The 25,233-nt window shown below is 41.3% G+C and overlaps 1 protein-coding gene across 12 annotated transcripts in view; it reads left to right on the top strand.

Moving 5' to 3' along the window:
- The window catches only part of LRRFIP1 (LRR binding FLII interacting protein 1), a 116,124-nt gene that overhangs the window by 15,238 nt on the left and 75,653 nt on the right, over positions 1-25,233 (top strand). The gene's annotated exons all lie outside the window — the stretch shown is intronic.

The raw sequence follows: 25,233 nt of genomic DNA, 5'->3' as shown, positions 1-25,233 counted from the left end.
GTTGGAAATTCCAGGGGAAAGCGTTATGGCTGGAGTGGAAATGGAGAGTGAACTTTCTTCACTTGGACACTGACTCAGACCAAGAACAAAGTGATCCTGGCAGAATACTATGGCAAAATATATGTTTCTGGGGCAGGCAGATGCAAGGTTTTACAACTGCAAGGTTTATTCAGAAGAGGAAAAAAGAAAAAATTAGTTGGTGATCATGCAGAAAGGGAGGAGAAACAGGAGGGATGTGTCTGATGCTTTAAAATGTCTTTGAGAGCAAAACGCTAGTGTCGATTTTAACAGCTCCTTAGAAGTTCAGGGAAGGGGCGTGATACTGTAGGTCCACGCAGTGTGCCAGTAAAGCAGCTGCCCTTCTGTAAGAGATGGGGGGAAAATCGGTGCTTAAGTCTTGCCTGACCAGCATAGACAGGAGAGCAGAACCCAGTTATGGTGCGTCTTTATTGCCTGTTTCTCAACTGCCAAGCAGTCACTTCCTTCACCTCGCTGTTTCCCGTTGTTTGAGAGGTGAAACAGTGCTGGCTCTGGCAGGGCTTTCGGCTCTGCCGGGGCGATGCCTGTGGTTTAGCTAAGTAGAGTGTCATAGGAATGAGCTTCCTGCCGTAGCCCTTCTGTCCTCTTCCCCTCCCTGCCACTGACTCATGCGTGCGATCAAATGATGAGGTTAACCCCTTAAGAGGAAAATTAGTAACTTTTCTGTGAATGCAGGGTGCAGGAAAACTGATCTTTCTTTTTTCCTTTGGAGTGTTAGTTTTGCCTTGGTACTAGAAATGTACTGGCCAGTTATTCAGGATGAAGTAGGTCAAAATGTGAACTGGTGCATTCTCTCCAGTTTGAGTGTCACAGGCAGAGGTTTTCTGCATGTGTATGCTGCTGGCTAATTTGCAGTTCTATTCTGAAACAGATTAGAGATCCACAGCAGCTTTTTTGGTTCAGTGTCTTGGACATTAGTGATAGCGTTACGACAAAGTCCTCTTTCTTTGTAAAAGATCTGCCTTTTCCTGTCTAGATTTGGCAGGATAGGAAGCCAAAATTGAGGTGTTATTGTTGAGATTAATTGATTGGAAAGTTAACCTTGGTGCAGCCAGTCCTTCTTCTATCTCCTGGTCAGGATGGTTTAAATCTAGTGTTGATCTTTAAGCATCTGAAATCTGTTATAAAGTGATTACATTGGATGGAAATGCATTTTGTAAACTTCAGCCTCAGTTCAACAAAAATTGCACTGGCCCTGCTTATTGTGAGTATAAGCTCCCTAGTGCAATAGATGTTGTATTATGATACTTCTAGAAGACAAGGTATATATTTAAAAGCATTACTGATTTATTAATCTAGATAAAATGAGCTTTTGTGCTTGCCAGTTTTTTCTGCTCTTCTAATCTTTTTTTTCAATATGCATTTGAGAAGTTCTCCTCCCACACCCCCCCCACAAAAAAAAGTTTGGCAAGTTCAAACTATGTAACTCAAATATTTACCTCGGAGAAGAGAATCAGTAGGACATATGAGTTAATGAATGAGGTGAAAGAGTAGACAGGATAAGCCAAGAGACTCTTAATAGTTCTGGCTGCTTTTGTATGTAGCGCACCTTTTATCACTGCATTTGGACTGGAGTCATTTCCTCGCATCCAAGATGTTTGGCATCCTACCTCTTCTTTTGATCCAGTTGTAGAAGCTTCAGACCATGATTGTTTAGCAGTAGTCTCAAAGAGCTTTTAGAAAAGATCTAGAAAAGCAACCTGGTAAAGTTCAGGAGCAGAACCATTGGCTTCATCTGTTCCCCATGCTCCCAGAGCGACAAAGCTCTATGTGGGAAGTGTGTGTGAGCACAGGGTACAAAGTCCTAGCTCAGTTGCTGGCACAGATGGCATACATCTCTGAAGGGGCTGTGGAAGTTCCTCCTTGTAGGAAGGCTGAAAGCTTAGCTAACTTCTTTTATAAGATTATGGTGCAACCACTTGCCATCTGAAGCTAGAGTTTTGTCAAAAAAGACATTGAAAATGACAGCTGAGAGCTGAAAAAACTCGCACACCTACAGGAGGAGAGACTCCTCATGCCTGTTGCTGTTCAAAGCTGGTAAGCTCTCTGGTAGCACCTCGCAGCGTAACAGATGTGATACTAACATTACCATGTGGTGGAACCAGGTATTAGTTTTGCAGGTTTGGACTGTGGGGTAATTTTGTGAAGTCTGCATGACACAGTAAATCTGTACATAACAACTAGAGTTGAAACAGCCTCTGTGCTACCAGTTTGAGATCTCCCGTGGCCGCTCTCCTCTGCAGCTGCAAATCCTCCTATTTCTGCTCCTCTTAAAAGGTAAAGGCATCTACTTTTCCCGTTACAACAGTCCCCTGGTAGACCCCTGATGCTTGCAGTCATTCAGATGTCACTTGAGGCTAGCTCCTTAGCCAAAAACTAGATTTCCTAATTGCTACCAAATGTGAGTTGAGGTACAAACACATGTGGAAGTAAAGTGATTTATATGAAGGCTGTAAGAGTAGTGTCAGTTCTTTCTGACGCTTTCTCAAAAGTCCATTTCATATACCAGTGAATTCTGGGATTTGCTGGAACAGGAGGAGAAATACAGACTCATAGTTCATTGCTAAATCTTGTCTGCAAAGATGTTCATTTGCCCCTTTCAGCTGCTTATTGTACTGAGTGAAGTAGCTCCATCATGCTGAGCAATTCAGTATAACATTATCAAACTGATTCTTTTAAAAAAGCAAACACAAAAAACCAACAACCAAAAAAACACACAAAACCCCCCGAAAAATTTCTCAGAGCTTTGATTTGTACTGGTAATTACTGCAAAAGACCTTTCTGACTCTTGTAATTAATGTTAATAGCCTTATAAATATTTGACAAATGTAATTAAAGGAAATTACATGTTAGAGAAGTAAAGATTAAGTTGCTATGTTGATGAGGACTAATAGAGTCTAGCAGAACTCTGACTTAAAACAAGACCACACAGAGAAGGTGGCAACTTTCTGGCAAAAGTTTTATTGATACCTCTAGTTTCAGAAAATATTATTTACATACCTTGTGCATCAAAATGACTAATTGTATGGAATATTTTCATAATAGTAAATATGCTAGGTGTACTTGTGTAAATAGTAAATAATGGAACGTAGAAAAAATATTCAGTTAAATTCTCCTAATCTGTGTAAAACTCCAGTTTTATAGTGTCATAGTGTGTCAAGTTCTTAAAGGTGCTTTTTGCGATGGTGTTTGGCTTTTCAACACTGAATTTTATTGGCGTTGAGTTGAAAGTGGCTTTACCTTTCATGAAAGTGAAGATTTTGTGTGCTTGACAAAAGGAAGGGGTTTTAAGATCCCAAACCTTTGGCAGGCTTTGTGTGATTCACAGGATGGCGTGTGGAAATCAGTTTAGAAAATTAAACCAAACTTTCACATAACTCTCCCCCCCTGCCGTGGGAATGTGTTACATGGTCTTCTATCAATACGGACAAGCGAAGAGTCCACTATTAAAGAATTTTCATACCAGGACTGGTCAACGCTGATATCTACAATCTCTGCTTGGATTTTTGAAGGATAAGTTACTTGCATCATCTTGAACCTGATCTAATCTCTTTCCCCTTTCCCCTGTTGAAAAGGAAGGGTGAGAGTATGTTTCCTGCAGTCATTCCCTTGCAGGGAGGCGAACAAATAAGGAAGGTTTGTGTTATGTGGTGCAGTTATGAGAGTTATTTGGAGATGGCAGAGTTGGTCAACAGCTGCAGCCCTCTGCTATCGTGTGAATGGTTTGCTCTTTGCCACACTGCTTATATTAATGAACTCCATCTGTACATAGTGTAGTCCGTAATAGAAAGCAGATTGCTGGGCTGATGATGTCTGCGGTGCAGTATAGATGCACTGGGTTGCCCAGTCTACTGGGTTGCCGATGAAGGCTGAATATCAAAGTGAGGCAGATACCTTTTTGATTAGTGCAGAAACAGTTTCTAAGATGTTGATATTGTGCCTGAAAAAGAAAGCGATTGGGGCGTGGGGGTAGGGGTGAGGATGATACAGCAGCTGCTTGCAAAGGGGCTGACATTTTTCTGAAAGAGGCAGATCAATCTCTGAAATTTATTTCATAGTTAAATCCCTGTTGGTTTTTTTTTTTTTTCTCCTTCAGAAGTCATGATGATAGTGGCTTGCCACTGGAGATTCCCTGCTGTCAAAAGTGGGTTGTTTTTCTAGAGTCTGTGGTTTTACTCGGATAATATATTGGCGGAGCAGCTTGATGACCTGTCTTTTAAGCTTTCACTAAGACATATGTGACAAAGGAAACACAGAATGCATTCATGTTATAGTAAATTCAAACCAAAATCAAAGCACTTTATCAAAACAGAAATAAGAAAAATAACTTTTAGATTAGACTTTGTTAATAAGACTTCAATGACGCTAGTTTTTAGCTGCAGCTTATTCGGGTGAGGTTGCTTGTGCCTGAGTCTAAATATATGAAGTATGGCATCCAAAGCCATAGTTGGCTTACTGGTAATGTACGGTGTAGCATATTTTCCTTCTCCTCTGCCATAGGTTGAATATAAATCCTCAAACAGCTTGCTATACCAAAAATAAGGCTGTAAAAATATCTGAGCACATGGAAAAATAACTCTCCTATTACTACCACATTAGAAATTAAAACAATTATTCAATTTTAGGCATGCAATGGGGACCTCTTAAATTAGTAACCATTCTGTGAACCCAAACATCCAAATTGTAGGCAGATTTCTGGAAATGAGCAAGGCAGTGCTGGCACGTGCACTGAGATGGCCATTACTCAGTAGTATTTCAGAGGAAGTGTTTGTCTGACAGCTTGTACTTCCAATAGCTGACACTTTTCAACTGAAACTGTATGCCAAATTAGGTAACTTTATGTTACTATTTTGCTCTTTGTATTCCACTTGCTTCTCCTTAGAGTGCAGCATTTACAGAGAGGATGCTTAATTTATGACTGACTGAATGCATAAATTAGTCACCTGAGCACTTGTAATAAACTTAAAGTGATACTATGGGAGGGAATTAATGCCTTAGGTGGTCGTTAGTGGGATCTGTAAACTCATCTCCAGCTATCAGTATTGATACTAAGGAAGATACTGTTGCAGTTGGATGCCTCCAAAAACAATTAGGATGGACGACATCCAGAAAAAAACTCACTTGCAAATCTTGGGATAGTTAACTGATGGAGAATTCTCGGTGAGAGGAATTTACACTCTATCTCTCCTTGCAGTGTTTATAAGGACTTCAGGATTGTGGCCTGTTGCAATATTCTTGCTTACGTTAGAATCATCTCAGACTTCCAGGCAAATTTGTGAGTAGGCTGTTTGCTAGCGCTTTTCCTGTTAATGAAAAGTTAATCACCGCCTACTCACTACAAAGCCTGTGTGAGGAAGGAAGGGAGAATACAACTTCTTCTGATTGACATAACTAGGAAGAGGATGCGAAAGTTCTAAACAGTAAAGCTGTCTTAGTCCTGTCCCTTAGGTATTTCTTCAGTTTAGTTAAAAGTTAAACATGACATTAATGTCTTATTCATCAGAATACAGGATGTTCGTTCCAAGACTTTAACCACAAAAAACCTGTGGTTGATGTGCTAGGCGAAGTTTGAGATTCTTTTGTCTGCATTATGGAAATGCCTAAATGTCATTGCTCCTGAAGTTACTTTGCCTGTATTTCTGTCTTGGTTGCGTGAGGGACCAGGAAACAGTCATTCAATTTTTTTGACTCATAAATTCCAGTATTTTTGCAATCCCTTTTGTCACCAATAAAACTGTAGCTTCGACTTTTTGCTTACACTTTGTGCTTTTGATATTTCGATACTGACAACTCTTGGATTTCCAGATGGAATTCATATGTCATTAGCAAAGTTAATAATTTATCAGGATAAATTGTCATCTTAGTTCTGAGCTTCCCATTCCACCTCTGCCTGGGAGTGTGGTGCAGATGTCCCCAAAAAGGTACGTAGATTCGCACAGTATTGAGGAAGAAGGGCTGAGAATAACTGCCGGTTAGTTCCGGGAGGTGACCCTGTCTTCTCATGGATCCCCACAAGTCCTGAATCTAATCCCACTGAACCTGGTGGAAATTATGCAGAATATGGTAAGGCCTGTGGTGTTGGAGAGCCTCTGATACATCTGCAGAAGGGATCAAGAAGAGGAGTTGAAAAATACATTCAGACCTTTGTGTTCAGTTGAGCTGTTTGTGTCTAGCGTGGTTGAGTCTTATTTCTGTGCGAAGAAAGTCGGATGCAGTTAATCTTCTTACTGGACGCAAGAACACAGTGCTGTGTCTCTGGAAAGCTTTTAACAGCATATATACTTTCATGGCTTCCAGCCCTGACTTTGAGAATAAAAACACTCTTTCAGGTGAGATCAAGCGTTCATGAAGAATTTAGCCTATGCAGATGGTGCTTTGTAGCACTCACCTGCTTCTGCTGCTCCCAGAGTTACAGGTCTTATTTTCTGCTTGGGCAGTGTGGGTGAGAGACTGACTTTAGCATGGTGGTTGTTTTTGGGAGCCTGTCCTCCTCCTGTTTGTAATAAACAAATACTCCGCTGGGGATGTGACTGTCAGTTGACAAATATAAAAACTAATGCTAAACACGGGATGAGAATAAAGGGGTTTTGACTGGATTAACTGGGATTTTGCTGGAGAACTGGGTTAGAAATTTACTGTAGCATGTGCCAAGGTTCCTGTCTTGTTGAATTTGCTGAAATGGTTCATTTATAAGTTGTTGCAAAACTAAAATATTATTAGACTCTGCTTTACTAATGGTACAACTGATGGGTGTTTTGAATTTTAATATAAACTGTTGCTGATGTTGGTTTAAGTTTTAGATTTGGAAAAATCAAGACATTGCCTGTTTTTAAATACAATATTCTGTAAATAAGTCTGCATTAATAGAGCTTAATAACTTTTTACTTCAGACCACTTTGTCCATAAGGTCTTCTGGAGCAGCATGAACACTGAAACCTATTGACTACCAGTGAACTGGAAATCAGAAGCCTAAGGCTCAGATCCGTGAAAATACTCTCTTGACTGGCTAGGTCTCGGTGACTTCAAAATCACCTTGCGCTTTCCCCCATCTCTGTAGTTGTCTGTGTTTTTTCTTCTTTGTTGTGCGATTAAAGCTCAGCTTGGAGACGGCTGAGTGCTGCTCTCCAGTGTGACTGCATCCCATTGGGGCTTGGCTAAGTTCAAGAGCCCAACACCCTGGTTCTTCTCAGTAACCAGAGGTTTAATGATGAGAACATTGTACAGATCCCGCTCTTATGTTCTCTGAAAGCTTTAGGTAATTGAGTCTTGCAGGTTGTGTCGACGAGACTGAAAACTCCAAGGAAAGTTGGAGGGAAAAGGTTCATATTTAAAAGGTTGATTTTTATAATTTCCAGTCTGAGCAGTTATTGGTGACAGTAGTGAAAAGAGGAGAATCAGTGCTTATATTTTTAAAATAATAAAAATAAGTACTTTTTAACTTTTTTTTTTTTTTTTAGTATATAATTATTTCAGTTTCTCTTTGAAACAGCTTTCTAGAAAGCCCAGTAATGTGTAGATGGACCATTGCCTGGGGAGCTGGGACTGAGGATGCCCAGGGGCAGTGTAGTATGAATCTTAATGGAATGGTCTTTGAGTGTTCTAATGAACACATTTGAAGGATATAAAGCACAAGAACTGTGCTCAATTCGGAATTAAATGCCCCTGTAGCATAAAAGGTTTAAATGACACTGTGAAGAATGAAAGGCTGATTTAAGGAGAAAAGACTATTTTTATATATAGCTTGTGCATTAGAAAAAAACGCCGTGGCATACTGTCAATTCTGATGCTTCTTTAAGATTAGGAATATAATATTCTACTTGTATTTAGCAGAACTCTGCCTCTGTATGGACACTTGAACATTTGTTTTTATTGTCAAGGCTGTGGGCAGTTCTGATGGATTCAGGACAGTGCTGGTGCTTCGTGTCACTGAGGGACTGTGAAGTTGGGGACTTTGATACTCTTTATGCTATGGCAACATAGAAGAGCCCATAAAAAGCCCCTAACAATTATATTTATGAAGAGTATCAATACCTACTAGACATGAAGAAATCTAGTTTTGGAGGGTGATGTGTGCTGTGGGGAATACAGACTCTTAGAGTCCTGTTTTGGCTTTCATGTAATCAGAATGGCATTTGCTAGTAGTAAATGTATTTAATGAAACTAATTTTAGAACTAGAGTTCAGCATTTAAATTTGTTTTTTTTCTTGTTATTCTCACAACTAGATCAGGTCTTAGATTTTATAATAAACAGGACTTTGAAGCCTCATTTCTTCCTCTTCTGCCAGGTACTGTCACACAAGTGAGAGCACATGGTTGTTACCGGCTGTGTAACCTGTAGTCTTCATGTCGGACTCCATTTTTTTAACACTGGAATCATATTTCCAGCACTAGGGGTTCTTTTTTCCTTACTCAATTTTCCTTACTCAATTTTCCTTTTGTTCCTGATCTTTTGTTCCTTTTGTGAGCGACAGAAATACTGTTGTGCAAATCAGCTGTGTTGTCATGGGGAAACTTCACAGCATGAATGTGATGAAAAATTGCCAATTTTTTTTCTCTTACGAAGACACCACAGGGCAGTGAGCAAAGGAATTGTTTCCTCACCACCCTATGGGGCAGTGTGTGGATGGGCAAGGAGTGATGGGCAGTTGTGGTTCAGCTGTGCCACTGCTACTGGGTGTGAAAGCTGAACAAAGGCAAAGGGAACTGTCATCTGCTGCCGTATAGGAGTATCCCTTGTCATCTGTCAGCAGTCCAAGTCAGGCTTTTCTTAGTGCAACAGACTTGAGAAGCACTGTATCTCCCGCAGAAAGAAGCACATGGTGAGTATGCTTTTGCCATCTGTCCCTTATCGCTTGTATCTATCTACTGAAGACCGGAGCTGTTGTTGCTCGGGAGGACAGAGCGGGACGGGTGGCAGCTGCTGTGCTGGCAGTGTATGTTAATGCCCTAAGGAGATCGGATCAAGCAGTGCCTGCCCACGAGCTGTGAAAGGGGAGTAGTGCAGGAGGTACAGATTCAGCACAGGAGAAATGTGTGAATTCCTCTTGTGCATGCCAAAGCTTTCACCACGTGAATGTTCAGGTCCTGCAGCTGCCTCCATGGGCTGGTCTGTGCGTACCTCATTGGTCTTCTGCACAAAGGTTTTTATGGGATTGATGATAATTGGCCTATTTAGGGTTCTTTCCGCTGCAGTGAAATTGATGTAAGAACGTGGCAGAAGCTCAATCCTGAACATCGTTAAGGCAAAATAAACCTTTCATCTGGCTTCGTGGTGGTGAGGGATAGCTGTTATTTCAGCTGATGCAATATCATAGCAAAATTTAAAAGGTCAAATAGATACTGTTTCTTTATGGGGCACATAATCAATATGCCCAAAAGTACACTTATGTAAAATTTACAGGAGTAGCAAAAACTATACAAGGAAGGAAAAGATAATAAATAGTTCATATATACTTTTAATTTCTTCATAGAAGAGATGGCTATAATAAAAGCTATATGGTGTTTTTTTTGTAAGTAGCTGGGAGTATATAACTTTACAGTGCCTGTGGCAGAAAGCTTTTTTTTTTTTCCTCCATAGTGCTTAAGCCACATGAGTCTGCGTGAAAGTGAGGAATGGATTCTAGTAGTAGTGTACCAAGGCTGTCAGCTGCTTTGTTATCTACACGCCATTTTGAGAACAAAAGCTAAACAGGGTGAAACATCTAATACAGAGCAAACATCATGTTTGATTCGGATCAGCCAAGCAGTTTATTTTGATGTGGATGATGGTATCAGCCAGATAACTTGGCTACTATTGACCTGGTAGTGATACCACTGTTACACTTGGTCTGTACTGTCCATCACAACTACAGCAGGTTACATAGCAAAAACAATTAGACAGGCAAGTTGTGATCTCTGCTGGTCTCTGGAAGCTGCCAAAATATGAACAGTTAAAAGGATATTTTATAAATAAGAGAACAGAAACAAGTACTTATTTGTGAAGAGTAAATATTGCAACAGAAGTGTAATGATATTCCATTACACTTAATCTGGATGATTTATCTCCAGAGGTGTTGAAGGTGTTAAACCTGAGCGTGGTGAACAAAGTGAGGGCAATTTTGTATCAAGCTTTTAAAATTAGTCAGCTTGCTTGTGTTTTTAGTGGGAAAATTTGTGTCAGAGGAGGTCAGATCATGACAAATAATTTCTGGTTCAGAAGAGGCAGACTTGTAAGCATCAGTGTGGGATGCTAGTACTGTGTGTGTGTTGGGTCCCCTGCAGTGGGCATTCGGGTGGCTGAGCTCTGCTCTCCACTCATATTTAAAAGTGATATCTCCCAAGTCAAGCTTGGATGTGATTTACCTGCCAAGCAAGTGTTTGCTTTGCTCTCCGTGGTAAGCTCAGTGGGGTCCTGTATCTGATGCAGAAAGTAAAATGCCGTCAGTGCATATGGGGAGACGCAGGGCTTGTTGGATTCGGTGCTTGTGTCAGAGTCTAGTCCCTGCCTGATACTCTGTGTGTGACTCGGGCTTTGGGCTCTGGGGGTAAGTGTGACCATGGCAGAGCCTGCTGCTGGGCTGGCTGCCAGGTGCCCTGCGGAGAAGCTGCAGTGTCCTCAACAGGAAGGCTTGCAGCCCCAGGGCACTTCTTAAAGATCCATGTTTTGTGAATATTCCCTATTGAAACCACTATGCATCTTGCATCTCAGCTACTGTCTGGAAATGTTGGAGGGCGGGGGCATGCTTCCCTCCCACTGCTCAAAGAAATATCTGGAGTAGGAGAGCCTTATTCCTAGGTTGGAGCAGAAGAACTGGCCAGTGAGGAATAGAGGTTGGGCTGAGGACCTCTGTGGCTTCTGGCTGTCCTGGCTGCTGCTTACCCCGTGTTAAGTATCTGTGCTCAGCATTTAGCCTGCCATGAAGCAAATCCTGATACATGGTTAATATGAAATGACTTGTTACTCCTTGTGAATTAGACATTGCCTAAATTCTTTAAAAAAAAAAAAAAAGCAATTGGCTGTTTGTTGCATAGCTGAAGGGCTGTGTCCACAGGCATATCTCTGTGTGTAGAGTTTCCTTAGGATGATACTGTGCACTTATTTGTCTCTTAAATAATTCATGGGTGGATTTTTCTCCTGCTGCTACACTGCTCAGATAAAAAATAATAAGATGTATTTGACAGGCCTTGAAATATTACTGGACAGCCTAACTTCTAGCTACTAAGTGTGCCCTTGGCACTGATACTGATTCTTCTGTGACCTGTTCTTGTGTACAGTGTTTCCTTGTACCCAGGTTAATTGCCAGAATATTAGCTGTAGTGGCTTTGCAGGTGTAGTGTGTGACGTTATGGTGATCCAACAGGTACTCCTTAAGCATGTGAGAATCTCCAAGCAGTTTGTTGCAGCAAAATGGTTATAATGGCATTTTTGTAAAAACCTGGGCTGTTTATCATGCTTATTCCTAGAATATGGCTGGATTTATGGCAGAGCTTCACCCATTTGAAGAGATTTAGCCTTGCTTTCCCAGACCCGCTATGGATGCTATACTGGATTTGCATAACCTGTAGTTCTATACTCTAGTGGCATTTCCAGTCTTGGTACTCCAGGCTGTCAGTGAAGCGGACTTTGCCGACTCTGGCTCTTGTCGAGCCGTTAACATGACTGGGGAGTGTCCTCTGAACATTCAAGGTTGCTTTCAGATAAGCTTGACATTGCCAGAATTTCAAAAGCCCTGTTGAGTTAGTAACGATATAATTCTACAGCCCCCCCCCCCGTATTAATGGAGCAGTGATGTTACAGCCTCCACCCCCCAATGAATGGAGCAGTGACATGACGTTGTGATACTGCGACCCACTGGGAAGTGACTGTTTCACTAATTGTGTAATGGTGTAAAAACCTGCAGCTCCACGTGTTGTTTTTTTTAGAGGAAATCTTAAACCTGCTGTTAACTAATGCATGACGTACTAAGCTGAATGCATTCGTATGTTGGCCAAATACTCAGCACTTCTAGCTTCTGTCAACACCTAATTAATTGTGTTTTTCAGAGAAGCAGTGCATCGCTCCCCTGGTTTACTTTGTTCTGCTTGCTCTCTGCTAGCAGCTCTATGCAGAACTGACTGTACAGCAGGAACACTACATCTCCTAGATAGACTGAGGCTTGATGACCTCAAGGTTTTTTAAAACCTTTTTTGGCTCCTTTATCTCTGCGTATAAATAGCTCACAAGTCTGTTCCTCAGCATTGGCTAGACCTAAAGTAGTGTTAAATGCTTTTGCAAGGTGAAAATAGGCCTTCTCAGTTACTTGTAGATGGACCATATCCAAGCTGTATGCTATATTTACACACTTTTTTTCCCTAACAAGTTTTACTCTGTCAGATGCATGCAACGTCTGCAGATTCTGTATAGTATAATTAAAACGCACTCCTAACAAAAGATTTGTTCTGGACTTAAAGCCAAATAAGTTTCCATAATTCAGTCTATATCGAGCTACTGTCAACATCTCTATCTTAAAATTATTCATACAATTTTTTAGGTAATATTTTGATCAGCAGTAGTTCTTAGATAGTTTGAAGAATCATTTAAAACGGTCATGTAGTGCTCCTTGCTTCACTGGTGTTTTCTGTGAGTAGCAGAATAAGTTTGCCATTTATGCCCTTGAGTCTGAACGGATTGATTTTTTGGAATTGGCTTGGCAAGTGTATGTTTTTATCAGCAGGCTGCTTGTAATGCAGGAGACAGGAGTGCTTCACAACTGTATAAAGTACACTGGCACAGTATCCTCCTGTAACTGCCAGGGAAGAGCAGGTGGACGTTGGAGTTCCACAGGGACAAGCTAGTGGATTTATCTGCATTTGCAAAAGGTCACAAGGAATTCTTGGTGACCTCAAGGAGATGTTTTTTCCTTTCAGGCAGCATCTCGGGTTTCAAGGAGCTCTGTTACTTCCCTGGTTAATTGGTGCTGTTGAGCCAGGGAGATTTGCTACCTATTAAAGTATCATTGCTTCTGGTGACAGAGGAGGCTTTGAGGTCTTCTCTCCAAATTTTAGTTGGTTTACATTCTTGTACTATCTGACTGTGTGAGGTGATGTGGCTGTAAGCATCATCAAAGGTTTTGCAAAGTTCCTGTGAATCTTTTCTGAAATGTTACTCTCTGTAAAACATGAACTGTTGTCGGAGCTAAGAAAACAAATGGAAGTTACTCTGGTGTACAACTTCCTTATGTATTACTTTTTTTCATACAACCTAGAAGCCTACTCTAGCCTTAGTAGTAAACTGTATCGTGATTATTAATAATATTTGACATTAATATTCTTGAATGATTACTAGCAAACCTGGTATTCTGTTAGACATGCCTCTAAAATCAGTTAAGTTTTGTATGTCTGTGACTCTGAGTAATTCTGCATCCATAACAGACAGCTTCAAAAAGTCCGGGAAGCATGAGGGGCAGTCAGAGCTTTTATAAAAGTCTGTGCTGGAGTGACTGATGTGTGCAAGGTCTATTCCCAAAGGAACCCAGAACATGGAAAAACGGGTTGTGAGCCTTTTCTTTTTTTTGTCTGAGTTTGGCTTGTTAGCCACTGTGCTGGATTTTACAGATGAATGTAAAATCCTCATTTTTTTTTTTTTTATGATCCAAGGCATAGTGTCAATTAAATTCAGATTCCTACTGTTTCCCCCATTTTCAGATGAGTAATGTGTGCATATAATGAAGTACCTGTTGAGGTCACTGTGGATAAACAGTGGGGAAACCTGGGCAGGGAGAGCAGTAACAAAAACTATAGGGTGGATGAGAAGTCATCCACAGGGACCCTCCAGGAGCTGCTAGAAGAACAACTAGTGATGGGACTCTTGGCAGCCTCATGCCTCAGTCCTTCTGCGCGGGGCTGGCCAGTTCAAAGCCCAAGGAGCTGGCTGCTCCCAGAGCAGAGGCTGTGGGAGACCCGGCTCCCCAGCACGGGCTGGGCTGTACCTGCCAGCTGCCTGCAGCTGCGCTTTGTCGGACCTCCTGGCATCCTCCCTGGCATCACCTTGAAGCATGAAGAGAAGAAAGCCCATCTCCAAGTATTCTTCTGTCAAAAAATCTTCCAGCAGTCTCCCTTCTCTAGTGCAGCTTATAGTTGAACGTGCTTTCTTTATAATTACTGCTCTTAATTAAAAAAAGACAATAATAATAGATCCTGAAATGCTTGGCTGCAAGGTAGGAGACAGTGATGTGGGAGGTTCTGCCTTTAAATAAGCATTTAGGTGAGTCCTCAGCTTCTGCTTTGAGTTCTGAGGTGCTCCTACTTAAAAAAGACATCTAACTGTCAGCATAGCACGCTGCTGTCTTCTTTCTATTCTTTCATGTAAAAGCAAGGCTGTCTTACATTGTGGGAGCCTGCAAGAAACAATATTGTGAACCTTTTCAAACCTCTTAACGTGTTTTTTCTGCTGTGTTGAAGTGGTGCTGAGTGCAGAAGCTGTTACATTTTGAAAGGCTGGTAGTTAAAGAAAAAAAACCGTGGGGTTTTGTTGAAGCTCTTCAAAAGTACTGATGAAGCAGAGAGTGAAGATACAGAACATGAATTACTGGCAAAATAAGGTTAGGTAGGATTTGTGGGGTTTTGGGGGCCTGCGGGATCTGGAAACTTTACAGAAATTCTAAATATCTCCACCCCCCTGCCACCTTTTTTGGTTTGCTTCTTTACCTAGGTGGTTGAAATGCATTTGCTAAGGGTAACAATTTAAGGAAGGCTGAATTGCCATGCCCTCTGTAGGAATAGAGGAGTATCTACCTTCTCCTGTGATCTCTTACCCTCTTTGTTATCCGAAGGTCAGATTAAAGGGTGCTAGTAACTTTCATCCATATGCTCAATGACTGAATAGTCAGGTAATTAAACCTTTATACTGAAAATTCAGGGATCCAGCTTTGTGTGATGGAAGTACTGCCTCTTTAGAAACACAAAAAATGTTTGCTTTGCTTGATTGCTCCCTCTTGTGGGTTTCAGGCCAGTTTAAATGAGCTTGAAGTTCATTCTCTATCTTTTTAGGTGAAATAATTGCTCAGCAGTACTCCTCTGATATACTGGATGGGATTTTGACCTTAAGACTTGCTTCACTGCATAGCTCTACAATTTTGAATATTCTTTTACATCAAGAGGACTAAATCTGTATAAGTATTTAACTCACTTTTTAAACTTTTTTTTCAAGAACTTGTACTGCTATGCTATTAGTATAGATTTACTTTTTTGTAAAAGCAGAGAGAAGTCTGTGTCGTAACTGTACCAGACCTAGCATGTGCTATATTGACAATATTAAGATCTCTCATGCATCTCCTCTCCAGTAGTGAGCGCTTCTGAGTTGCACCTCGGGCTATTGCTCTTGTCTGCAGAGAGCTGCTATGTTACGCAAGTTGCTCCTGAAAACTGAATTCCAAAGAAGAGCTCTGTTTGCTTGGTCAGTGCTCGTCTGTATACCCAATAAACACAAATGCTGGAGCTGTGCAGAAGTTTAGGTTTTTTCCTTGTAGTTTCTCAATTGCTCTGCTGGCATAAAGTCTCTATATGTAATATGTTGTGTCTGAAGATTTCAAAATAGTACTTGTATTTGTTTTCCTCTAGAGGGGCGTATAATCCCTGTTCTCTGGATGAGAAACTGAAGCACAGTGGAATTCTGAATTGCTGCTAATTGATGGCAAAGACCTGTGCAACTTCACTGACTAGTTCTTGGCCTGAAGCTCTTAAAAAACTTCCCACTGAAACTTAAGAGACAAATTGTTCTGACCTATTGCAAAATGGAAGGTCTCACATTAGTGTGACGCTGCAGTAACAGCAGTTCACATGACCTAATTCCAACCTTACACCATTTCAAAATAATGGTACAATTTGTCTTAGCATTGGAAGCTGTTCAGTTTCAATTACTTATGTTGAACGGTTTGCATACAGGAACTGGAATATGGCTACTAAATCTTGGGTCCCCCAGGCTTTGGCACTTGTCTCATATGCTTTTATTAGCCTTTTTTTCTTTTCCTCTTCCTCCTGCCTGGTTTTTAACTTTCACTAACATCTTATTGTCCTTCCTTCTTGTGCTCCCTTGTTCTATGTTCATCATCTGTTTTAGCTATGTAATGTTTTCTGCATATCTCACTGTGTGCTTTGTTTGGTCTGCAGTATTTTAAGCACCTTTTTCCTTTATCTCTTATCTTCTTTACTTCACGCTACCTGTTTGCATAATTTCTGAATACTGTATAACTTGCATGGCGAAGAGCTCGACGCTTCATTAGTGTTTGACCAAGTGGCTCCAGCTATTGGGTATCTGATAACATTTGAAATCTTTTACTGCCTATGTACCTCTTCAAGAGCATACAATATGGGCGAGTGTTCAGTGGATTACCTGAAACTTCTGATCTTCGTTTTACTTGGCCTTAAAAGAGTAAATTGGTCTGAAACTCGTCTGGATGCAAAGACTGCAGTTCTGTGGGGACCCAATGCTGTTGGTGGACACATACTTCCCTGTGAATGCATCTGCTCTTACTGTGATGCAAGTAAAGGCAGGTTTTTCATTGCTGTTTTCTTCCTTAAGGTGATTAAACCAGAAAGCAGGTGCACTTGATTTGAGAAACAAAACAGAACTTAATCTTGTATTTATGCCCTTTCTTAAAGCTTTAGATAACTTCTTGTCACAGATTGGGTAATTGGTATCAGTAACTTTTATTTCAAAATCTGTTGGGTTTTTTCTTTTCTGTTGTGCCTTTTCTTCTCTTCACTGGTAGTTTGAGCATTGTTTTAAGTAGTTGCTTAGATTTATATCTACATTTTAATGTGCTGTAAGTCCAGAGCTGTGTTTGAGATTTTCCAGCTTTTATTTGGATGAAATTTGCAGTTCAGTAAAGACCAGAATGTGGTACCCACAAATTACATTGCTTGTATCAGTCTCTGAATTTCAGTTCCTATTTATGTTTAAAATATTTTTACCAGTCAGGAACAAAAACTCTGCTTATGTCTGTGTTCAAAATGATGTTGGCATTTGCCCAGCCCTAGAGCCCTCCCCAACCTGTGTTTATGCTGTAAAGATGCGGGACGAAATATTGCTGTTTATTGCAGGCTCCAAATTTGGTTATTGTGCTTACTTTCCCTGTGAGCATGGACAAGACAAATGTGTTTGTTCTTCAGTTAAATGTACCAATGGCTGAATTAATTTTGCGTGCGTGCTTACTTACTGAGAATCGCTCAGCTAACTTCCCTGTGTGCTGGATGCCTACGGACTGGTCCGGCTGGGAAACACTGGTTGCAGCTTTGCTCCCTTGCTGGAAATAAATGGCAGTTGAGCACCAAGAGCCTGAAATAGAATTCAACTCTTTTTTTTTTTTTTTTTTTTTTTCTTCTTTTTGGTGGTATCACACTAAGATATCAAACTAGCAAGAGTTCAGGGTCGTTTAGATGGTAACTTATGTTTCATGTTTCTCTTTATATTTGGTTCAAGAAAAAGTTACCCAGTTCTGGATGTTACCAATTCATTTGCACTACCTGGATAACCCTAGTGCCTGTATTATAGCAAGCATGCTGGTTTTTCTCTGAAGAAAGAAATGCCGAATACCAAACATGTGATTTTTTTGGTAAAGAGAGATTTAACGCCTTTTGAAGTGTACATATGATAGACTTGCGTGGGAAGGGTTTTACAAGCTCTTCTCTCCCTTAGGTACCCCCTGTTTGCAGAGGACCCCTCTGTCAGCTGGATTGCTTTAAGCCCCTTAAAGTCTGCAGTGAGCTCTGTGCAACTTTAGTTACAAAGGCTGTTCTACAATCTAACAGAAAGGCAGTATTTAAAAAGTACTCTGGAATACAACTCTTCTACCTGAGTATTTTGAGGTTCAGTTTTATCTGAATTTTAAACGAGGAAAACAGTTGCTGCACAACCCTGCTGAACTAATAGAGGGAGAACTAGGAAGGATCACTGTGGTCCCTGTAAAAGTTTTCTCTCTTTATAAAAAGAAGTTGGGTAAAGTAAGTGGAAGAAACCACTGAATGCAGCTTCATACAAATAATTACAGGAGACAACACAGGGAAGCTTTGTATGCTTTTCTTGTGAAATTCCAGTTTGTATTTGCTAATGCAGTTAGCTGGTTTTGTTGAATTTTTTTTTTCTTTGTAGTTATCATTGAAAACTCAACAATTCAGATTCATTTATTTGAATTGGTGATAAAGCTGTTTCCAAGGTCAATGTTGAATCCCTCAAAACTTATTTTGTGAGTAATAGTCTTGATCTAAAGTATATGAGTGCAGCATTATATAGGGTGTTTAAAACATGTGGTTTTGTTCCTTGAGATAGCAGCTCTAGAGTGGTATCCAAATTCTTCTCTGGTGGGCGCAGCCACTTAGTGACTAGAGCTATGTTGAGAGGAAACACCAGTTGAAGAAGTGACGTCAATGTGGTTAGTTGACATTGCGTTGGTCCTTTGCCGTATACACCATCTGTAGAAAATTGGTCGGGATTTAAAGCCGTAACATGCTTCTGCAGAGCTGCCAGCCAGCATTCTATACTGGAATGGTTCTTTCCTCCCTGTTTTGTTTTTTTTTTTGAGAGTATGGAAACAGGACAAGGTGTTTATTGCTAAATAGCAGTGGAAGTGGTATGCCCTGTATATACAAACTGTCAGTTTAGGATCACTTTCTTTGTCAGCAGTGATCTTCCTGTTCTGCAGGCTCTGGAGCTACAGTACTTATGAAAATATCTGGTTTTGCAGGATTCTACAGAACTGGTGAATTGTTGTGCTAATTTTCTACTGAATCTTGCCTCTGAAGCCACTCTGAACTCTCCAGCGTTTTTTTTCATTGAGAGGGTTTGTTTGAATTGAAAGATGTGCTTCGAGCACTTTTCCCCTCTCTCCTCCCACAAGTCCTGTGCATCTTGAAGTGGAATCCAGTTTGCAGTGAACCCATCTGCAGCTAAGCTGCTGGCTTAGTATGCAAGGGGAACCCAACGTTGCAGCAGAGACCACACCAGGAGTAAGCTGCTGAAGAACTTACTGACAAGCTCTTTTTTGTTACTAGTGTGCAGGGGAAAGGTATGTGACCAGGTAGGAGAGCGAAAGGGACCATATCACCTTCCTGAGTAACAAGTAAATTTTAAAACAATATCACTTGTAAGCCCCAGGGGGGTGGGGAATTTATGAAGGGAATAAATGCCTCTCAAGCACTGCGAGGATCTATGGAAATGATTGATTACAGGATGCATCACTTCTAACAGGTGTTTTATGATCAATTTTGTGTGGTGGGATTTACTTTGGTAATCCATGCAAGCTCATGATGGAGTTCAGTTACTGTTTAGACTATATTTTTAGCAGCAGCCCCTTGTGACTGCATGGCAATATAATTTATGAAGGAGGATGCAACTCCCTAATTGTCTATTACATTGTAGAGCTGTACATGCTGTTCACTGCAGTGTTCTGCAAAATAAACATTCTCCTTTATGGGGAAAAAAGGTCCATGTCAACAAGACTTCCCAGCCTCTGGTCACATGCTTAAATTATATCTCCGAGATGAGTTTCCTGGCAAACACACAAGTAAATGTTTCTCTGAAGTGGACAATGTTCATGTTTAAATTCCTTATTAGCTGTGAGTCTCTTCCCCTTCTCCTTTGCCCAGTCTTTGGCTCAAATTGTTAAGCGAGAAGACCAAGAATGCTGACCCCTTAAGCAGAGATAACTCACAACAGCACCATCGGCATGTCAGAGGGGAGCGTCTGCCTGTTCGTACTACTCCCTGCTTCTGGCACTTGGGAATTAATGAAAAGAGAAAAACAAAACTCTAGTATTCTGAGAAACTTTAAAAACAAAACGTAACACCCTTGCATGAAAAACTTTCCATGAAAAAACTTTATTTAGTCTCCAAGACTGAAGTTTGGTGGGAGGATTGCGTGGTGCATCTGAGTCCAATTCAAAAAAGTATGCTTAGGTTGCAGTTAAGGTGGTCATGGGAAACACCATAACAGTTCCTTTGGTCGGTTGTCCTCTGCAGGTGTCCTTATTATCCCCTTTGTATGGGGAAAATAGGACACTTCTCAAAGTAAATTGTTAATTTTTTGCAAAGATGTGTGATAATGAGATTCTTCAGTGTTTGCAAAGGATCTTAAGGTAAAATGTGATCATTGTACGTTTAAGATGCCATACTAGTTTATTCTCTGTAGTGAATATAGTCGAATATTTGTGCTGAAACCATAATTATGCGTAGCTGTAAGTCTGAATTTTTGGACTTGGCTGTTACTGTGAATTGGATGTCGGTTGCCTTTTTATGCGTGTTGAGGTGGAGAGTTTGAGGTAACCATGGTGCTTCCAGAGTTTTTCAAATGCTGCTTGCATTTCCCCACATAATGTTCCTGGTGGAGGTGCAGAACCTCTGCCCTTCTGTGTGGTGTGCTTCAAAATTACTGTTGGTTTTCCAGTTTACAAAGTTTGCAGTCATAGCAGAAACAGTTAATGCAGCTTCCAAACCTTTAAAGCTGATTAGGTTTGAGGTAGAGCCTGGGAGATGGCAAAGCTTAGTATTGTGGATGTACCAGCAGAGAAGCGCTTTTCTCCAAGTAAAAGTCTCTCACTGGATCACTCTTTCATATTTTTTTTTTTCCCCACACAGATGTCTGTATGCTCAGGTTCTATGAGATGCTCCTAACCAAAACTTTTTCTGTCTGATCTTTTAAAATCCTGTGGATATTTTTTTTTTCATTATTAAGCAAAGGAACAGAAAAGTTTGAGTAGGTCAGGAATTTATTGGTTTATGTGAACTGTTCTTAAATCTGTCTCTTCTAAAATGGAAAGATCATGTAACTTTTCATATACCCGTATTTTGGAAGCTTTCTGATAGTGTCGAGGCATTAATATATTCAATCTCTAAATTTTCACAACAGTGTTGCTTTTGAATGGATTCCCCGAGCTGAATGATAAGTATGCCTGGTATAGGCTACCCAAGAGTCTTCCAGCTTCCCCACTGGCATGATTCAGTCTGTCTGACTTTGGTGTGTCGAGAAGCACTTGTGCCTGGTTCAGCAGTTTCCTTCCTCCTCCTTGCTGCATTGCATTCTGGCCTCAATAGAAAATAATCTGTTGATACTGGCAGTACGTTTTGGTGGTGAAAGCTGGACATTGTTTTCCTAAGCAGCACTTAGTTGTTTATACTTGAGTTCATTGCCTTGGTTACAGTTTACAAGAAGGTTTTGTTAACTTTGCCAACTGAGCTGCAAGGGTGCCAGGATGCCCACTGCAGACTGGGATGATGAAGTGAGATGCATGCGTAGTTTCTTCTGTCTTTGTGACTTCAGATGGGTGTTACTCCAGAGATTTTTATAGACCTTCTTGAATGTTAGAAGAACAAGATTATGAACTTAAAAAAAAAAAAAAAAAAGCTCAAATAACCACATTTTTCTTCTAATATGATGTACTTTCCAGCCCTTTTCTCCACAAAATGAGACTTACTTTGTCTGTTACCACTGTTTGGAAGACCAGTAGTAAATGTGACATGGAGGGACATTACTGAAATTTTAAGAGATACTACTTGAAGGGAATAAAGGAAATGTGTAATAGAATTTATTTTTCTTAGACATAAATGAAATGGACTGAGTTACATATGTAGGTGATAAATAGTGTTCCAAGGTGGCTGCTGATAATGCTTAAGAATTGATACTGGGGTGGGCCAAGCTGGAGCCAGCATGCTCTGCATTGCTTTTTTTTTTTTTTTTTTCAGTGTTTGAATCTTTCTGTAAAGGTTTTGACTACGTTATTGCTACTTGAATCCTTGCTTCCATATCTTTTAAACTACCTCTGGCATAACACACCCTTAAGACCAAAAATGATCAATTGGGTGTGACCTGTGCTGGAAGCCAGGCTTCCTTGGAATTTGTTTGCATGATCGGTGGTTGTAACATACCTTGCAGATGAGTGTATCATCTTTCCCTCTTCCTTTTGACGCAGCTCCTTGGTGGTTATGGGTCAAGGGTTGCAGTTCTGTGAAACTGATTTCTAGGATTTAGGCCTGTATTTGTGGAGGAATACATTGTGTTGTGTGCAAGCATGCATATTTTTTGTGTTTGGAAAGGTGAGGTGTGTTCCCCACAGAGATAAGAAGTTTGTGTCATCAGCAACTCAGCCGCTGTTCTAAGCGTAGTTAGTTTTTTTTCTGCTTACCTGTACCAAGATGAACTTGCTGTTAACCTACCAGGTTTCTAAAAATGTAAGCTGACTATTTTTTTGTTTTTCTTCCCCTCTCTCTTCTGTTACCTGTTTTTCTTATGCTTACTTTAGCATCGTAGTACATGTAATGCACACTTCCTTCATGAACATTCTTCCTGCTTAGTTGTCTCCGAGTTCATGTCACTCTTGCAGTGTGGCGTTTCAAATGGGGAATGCACAGACACAGGAACTGTGCACTGAAGACGTGATATTTAGCAGAGCTAGATGTCTTTCTGAATGTGAGGGAGTTATGACTAGATAGACACTGCATTTTTGAGAGGGTAAAAAAAGAAAAGATAGACTAATACCCGCTTTCAGACAATGTTCTGTAAGTGCTGTGAGTACCCCACTGCTCCCCCAGGTTACATAGCTCTGACTCCTTCCAACTGCTCCTAACTGCTATCAGCTTAACGATGCTCAATAGTTTTGGCAAGTGAGCAAGTCAAATGCATCAGTGGCTTCCCACATTGTGGCTCAGCTCCTGTAGTTACAGAACTGTATGTGCTTGCTTTTTATTTAGCAGTGTTTGAAGGATCCAGTGGATTGTCCGGCACCTGGAGGAAGAAGAGATGAGGAAGAGAGTGTTTATGTGGGTGCATGGAGAATTCCTGTTCTTGGGAAATATGTCGAAACCTGTTTGGAAATCCAAGCGGAGTGGGGCTCGCTGCATATAAAATCAGTTCAGACATGCTGAAGTGTGTGTTTTGAATGCTGTCAGCTCTGTATAACCAAAAAAATAGAGGTTCACCAGTGTTACAAAGACCTCCTGATCCTTCAGTTCCTACCCAGCAGGTCCATAGCACGCTTGTGTTTTTGAATTTATGCTGAAGTATGAAGTGCTTCCCCAAATAAACTAAATAAAAACAAACATCTTGGCTTCTACATTGATTTAGAAAATAATTGGAAAAATGGGGGGGGGGGGGGGGGGGGGGGAGTCCTCAGTAATTTATGCCTTGTAGAGGAAGTACTCGCATCTCTGGTGTATCTTCCAAGTGACAGACAGTACAAAACCTGTACAGATTGGCTAGTACATGTGACGGGAGGTTATTTCATTAACCAAGAAAAGCGGAACAAATTGTCTATTTTAAGCAAAGATGAAAATATGAATACTTCTTCATGCTGAGTTGTTACGATGCTTCGGTTTTACATGCTTAACATTAATCCCTTTTCCTTTCCTTCTCTGTTAAAACTTCTACGTAGAAAGTAAGACATGTTTTTTTCCTGAAGAACCAACTTCGGTGCCTGGCCCCCAGCTACCTTGGGGTGAGCTGCCACAGTCCAGCAGTGCCGCCTTCACAGCTGATTGTGGATTTCAGATTTCTGCAGTGCTTGGTACTGTTCAGTGCACTGAACTGAAATGTTGAGCAGACTGTGGGAATTTGGGCATAACTTCTCCAGGACTCGGGGCTGGTCACAAAAGACAGGCTTGCTCTGCACGGGAGGGCAGAGTTGAGGGGTTGCCAGCCTGAAGGCAGAATCACCCCGGGGACAGAAAGCACCGCTGCAGGGCATGCCAGGGTCTTCCTTCAGTTGCTGTAGATTTCTGTTGTTATTTGCCCTTGCTGATGGAGGATAAGGGACTAGCAGACTAGGAACTGTATCAGCCTTAAGTAACGGGCTTAGGGCTGTGTGTTATACCACCTGAGCAGGAAAGCGTTATCTGATTGTGTTACATTGGCCTGGTTCCTGATTTCAGTATCAGCCATACTGGGGGATCTGCTGAACACAGATATAAATTACAGATACTTCTCTTTACTGAATGTTGACTGCCTATGAGGTGTGCTGGGCAGATTATATTGTCTGGCTTCCCTTTCCCCTTTCATTTCATGTATTTTGCTGTGCAGGGATACCTGTCTTGCCCTCCAGCTAGCACGTGTTTACCGAGAAGCAACTGACCACAAGGCCGCAGGGTATCGTTCAACCTCCAGTTGTCATCTTTGAGTGGCTTAAGCCTGTCTTCTAATTAAAAAACAGTACCTTTGGGGCATGTGATTCTGTTCCTGCTTCACAGGAACATACATTATTTATAATTTATTAGTTTCTTTATGTTTTCATACACACATTGAAGTGGATTTAAGACAGTTTGGGGTTTTTTTTGTTTTTTTTTTTTTAAAGCAAAGTTGGGTCCTTCGCTCTGTAATGAAGGAAAATACGAAATAAGAGGAAAAAAATTTGTAGGCTCAACAGGTGGTTTTGGAATTTAATGAAAGCTGGAGACTTTGGAGAAGTTATTGCAGCCTTTCAGCACCTGAAGCGGCCTACAAGCAAGCTGGAGAGGGACTTTTTACAAGGGCATGGAGTGACAGGGCAAGTGGGAATGGCTTCAAGCTGAAAGAGGGTAAATTCTTCACTCTGAGGGTGGTGAGGCCCTGGCACAGGCTGCCCAGAGAGGCTGTGGCTGCCCCCTCCCTGGCAGTGTTCAAGGCCAGGCTGGCCGGGGCTTTGAGCACCCTGGTCTAGGGGAAGGTGTCCCTGCCCATGGCAGGGGAGTTGGAACCAGATGACCTTTGAAGGCCCCTCCCAACCCAAACCAGTCTGTGATTCTATGACGTGCATAAAACTGTAGTCTGTTTTACGAATGCAGAGCTTCCCCTCACTTATGCAGGATTTCTCCCAGGGCCAGTGGGAAAGTTAGACATCCCTAATGCCTTTTATTTAAAGGAAGCATGTCTGGCCTTTCCAGGGACAGTGGGAATTGGCTGGGGTCCAGGGACTGTCAATGAATCCAGCTGAGGTATTGCCTGCAAATGTAAAGTAGTGCCAGCACTTCCAAATTAGCTGAAATATTGTCGGCAGCGTGGCATTGTGTGCTCTGCCAGCGTGGAAAACTGGATTCTCCGTACCAGGCTGGCAGCTCATGGAAAAACTGAGCTCAGTTGCTGGGTGGAGGCTTCGCAGGGCTCCCCGACCTGCGCCGGCTGACCAGGGAGGAGAGTGAGCGCGGGGTGCTGTTGCTAAGGAGCGACCCGTTTTGCTTGTCTTTGCAACCAGAGAAAATCCGGTGCCAGGAAGAGATGAC

Source organism: Opisthocomus hoazin, chromosome 9, assembly GCF_030867145.1.
Source record: "Opisthocomus hoazin isolate bOpiHoa1 chromosome 9, bOpiHoa1.hap1, whole genome shotgun sequence".
In the NCBI taxonomy this organism is placed as follows: domain Eukaryota; kingdom Metazoa; phylum Chordata; class Aves; order Opisthocomiformes; family Opisthocomidae; genus Opisthocomus; species Opisthocomus hoazin.
Note: the sequence above shows the minus strand (reverse complement) of the source record. Positions and strands in the feature narration are given on the sequence as shown.